Raw genomic sequence first — 4,193 nt, forward strand, 5'->3', positions numbered from 1 at the left:
GACATAGTGAAGTTTCATGGAATGTGGTGAAGAAAACCAAGAAGAGCAACTATGACATTACTATGGAGAATATGAAGACACTCTGTCAATTTTTTGAATAGAGAATAACTTGTAAACAAAGAACTAATTTTTTCTTTTTTTTCCAAGGATGTAAGTGAAAACAAAATTGTATTTTGTGAATATACATTATTTTGTGTGAATTATGTGACTTGGATTGATTCAAATATGTTTATGTCTTTTTTCATGAATTTCAAGTATATTTTTGTTGAAATTTAGTATGCCAAACTTGAGGTCATCACTAAATACACTAAATAACTTCAGCAGTATCTACGTAAGTTATTTGAAAACTTCAGCTCCTCCTGCTTAAATTTTTAAATAATAACTAAAAAACTTCAGCACCTAGGCCGAAGTTTTTTCATGCAATATGAAATTTTAATTTAGCCAGTGTAGGAGCAAAACTTCAACTCCGCTTGCTGAAGTTTTTAAGTAATAACTAAAAAACTTAAGCAACTATGCCGAAGTTTTTTCATGCTATATGAAATTTTAATTTAGCCAGTGCAGGAGCAAAACTTCAGCTCCGCCTGCTGAAGTTTTTAAGTAATAACTAAAAAACTTAAGCAACTATGCCGAAGTTTTCAATTATTAACAAAAAAACTTCAGCAACTATGCCGAAGATTTACAATAATCATATAATGTTTTAATATAATTTCTTCTTCGTTGTGTTATTTGCCAACTCGTTAACTAAATAACTTCAGCTTAGAATGTTAGAATTCATCGTCAAACAGATTTAGAATTGTAAATTCAGCATATCAGTGAAGTTGCTCAAACAAATCAGAAAACATATAATTCAAAAAATATACATGAATTTGAATTTGGAATTTGTATTTGATGGAATTTGAATGCGAGACGCGATCTCCGGAGAGACGGACTGATGGAGGAGATACGGAGGAGATCTGGAATTTGAATTCGGGAATACGGAGGAGAGACGGACTTTTATATGTTTTGAAAGGGGTATAATGGTCATATTATTACGGAATTTTTGTTAGTTGGTTACGAAATCAATAATTTTTAAAAACAAGGTATAGGTTAAAAGGTGGCATAAAAATAGGGTACGACTGCAAATCGCCCCTCTACAAACCGAGAACCATTGCGTAATATAGAAATTATTTTCAAAAAAAGACCCAACAAATATGCGTGGGCTTTAACAATAAAGTCCACACAACTAATTTATCTGTGTTGTATTTATTCTTTTTTTTTCTTCATAAAGTGATCTCTATTTAGGTATTTGGGTGTAGATATGTTTTTCTAATTATTAAATATCGATGTGTTGTCTTATTTTTTAGATTACGCATGTAATATATTAACTCTAATATACGATATAAAAATAAGACCTACTCTTACAATATTAATATTTCGATAGAAATATATAATGTTTAAATTCAGAACTATCATAATTTTACATTTTGGAAGAAAAAAACACATATGGACTTTACTGATAAAATCCACACATATTTTGCTCGCTCGGGTTCCTTTTCCTAAAAAAAAAAATTATTTTACGCGATGGGTTCTGGGTTTGTAGGATCATGTCTTTTTTCAAGTACGTCGGGTAGTCATAAGAGAAAAATTAGATTAAAATATATTGATGTGGTAATTTAAATAGAAAAGAGTATATCAGTGCATTGAAAGGTTATATTATTCAACCATTGTGACTTTTCTGTTGGACTAGTGATAGTATTGTAATTTTTATGTGCAAAATAAAGTTATATGACTTTTATACTTGATAGGCAAAAAAATAATTTAGTGATCATATAAAATTTAATCATAGCACAACTTCAAAAATTAGGCAAAATAGTTTGGGACCCTCCTGAATTTGACAATTTTTATTTAGTTTCCCCTTAAACTGCATGTGGTCTTTAATATCCCCTTAACTTGGTAATTTCATAGTCTCGTCCTCCCTAGATGTTGACAATCCATGGGAGTGTAACACACGTACTGCCACATAAAATTTTTTGTCAATGTGATATTCTTTTACAATAAAATATATATTACCTTCTTAAACCCACCAACTATTTAAATTATTTTTTCGTGCCAAAAAAGAATAACGTTATTTTCACTATAATTTTTTATTTGGCTAAAGATAATAATATTTTCATCAAGTTACTATTCATGTTAGCAAAATAGAGAAATACACAGTTAAAATATATTATTATTGCATCTAAAAAAATAAAAAAATACATTGTTGAACTCCATTATTGGCTAAATAAATATTTTAGCCAAAAATAGTAAAATTTCGACCAAATATTTGCGAATTTGACTAGCAAAAGAAAATATGCATAGTTTGAATAAATAGTCATTGCATAAAAATAAAAATAAAAATAAATAATATTTTCTTTTGTAGAAAATACCCTATTTGAACTTCATTACAATTTCTTTTTATTTGACCAAAATAAATAAAGTTTCAACTAACTTTTGTAGATTTGGACCGAAAAAAAAAGATAAGAAATACTACATATTTGAAACATATATTCGTTGTATCAAAGAAAAATATATTTGGGATAAAATATGCAATTTATATTAAGAAGAAACAACGAAAAAATATAATTGGAACAAATAAATCATCATACTTGATTATGTGGCAATTAATATTTAAAAAGTATCCCACTTAGAAACTGATTTTTTTATTTTTCTTCCCTCCCACGCGCCTAAAAGAGAGTGTATTCACGTTTTTTGCCATATCAACATCTAAGGGGTTATGATTATTAAATTTTTAAGTTCAAGGGGTTATTAAAAACCACGTAAAGTTTAAGGGGAACTAAATAAAAGTTACCAAAATTTAGGGGGTCCCGAACATTTCTGCCCAAAAAACTAAGATAAAATACCGGAGAAGCATAAGTGAGAGAGAAAGACCGCTGTTCTAGCTAAAGTAACAACTTCTACCAACATTATTCATTAGACATAAGTACAAAAAATATTTTATATTACTATAATTCCTTGCACGTATATAACATGACAAAAGCACAATTACCATTAGCATGTCTGTAGTCTTGTCAACATTAATTTTCAATTGATCGTGGACATAATAACGAATAATTGTAAAAATACTTTCGAAAAATAATAACCTGCATCACCCTATTATTGAGAACCCCAAGAAGACACCAATTAAGAGTAACTCATCCATCGACAGGGCCGGCTTAGGCCGAAGCAAGTAAAGCATTAGCTTTAGGCCCCAAATTTTAGGGGTCCAAATTTTGTAAAACTTGTGTGGGGTAGTCACTTTTTAAAATGGTATTTACTTTTCATCCAGCATTTTCAGTGCTTAGCAATAATAGCTACTAGTCTATTAAAATTAATATGAAAAAACTGTGTTGCCCTTTCTTCTATCTCTTTCGGGAGAAGAATTATGCAACTAGACTCTTTCTCATATGTTGGATTGACCGACGCATCAGAGTTCCTCCTCGAATCATCAAGGGTTAAGCTCCTTTTTGCAATGGAAAGACTTGACTGCAGTGATCTCATTTGTTTCTGCCATATTTCTTCCATGGATTTCATTTTCAACTCATACTCTGACCAACGATTCTCATAAATTGCAATTATTATTATTATTATTATTATTATTATTATTATTATTATTATTATTATTGTTGTTGTTGTTGTTGTTGTTGTTGTTGTGAAAAGATACAAATAACGTTTGGTTTTCTGCTACGTTATGGATCCTGAACTTACAGTTACAAGTTCAAAAGTTAAGGACAATAGGTCCTGAAATCCTGAACTTAGACTAACAAGCTCAAAAGTTAAGGACAATAGGTCATGAACTTAGGACTAAGAAGCGACAAAAGTTAAGGTACAATAGGTCATGAACTTAGGCTAAGAAGCGCAAAAGTTAAGGACAATAGGTCATGAACTTAGGCTAAGAAGCGCAAAAGTTAAGGACAATAGGTCATGAACTTAGGCTAAGAAGCGCAAAAGTTAAGGACAATAGGTCATGAACTTAGGCTAAGAAGCGCAAAAGTTAAGGACAATAGGTCATGAACTTAGGCTAAGAAGCGCAAAAGTTAAGGACAATAGGTCATGAACTTAGGCTAAGAAGCGCAAAAGTTAAGGACAATAGGTCATGAACTTAGGCTAAGAAGCGCAAAAGTTAAGGACAATAGGTCATGAACTTAGGCTAAGAAGCGCAAAAGTTAAGGACAATA

Source organism: Nicotiana attenuata, unplaced genomic scaffold (genome assembly GCF_001879085.1).
Source record: "Nicotiana attenuata strain UT unplaced genomic scaffold, NIATTr2, whole genome shotgun sequence".
In the NCBI taxonomy this organism is placed as follows: domain Eukaryota; kingdom Viridiplantae; phylum Streptophyta; class Magnoliopsida; order Solanales; family Solanaceae; genus Nicotiana; species Nicotiana attenuata.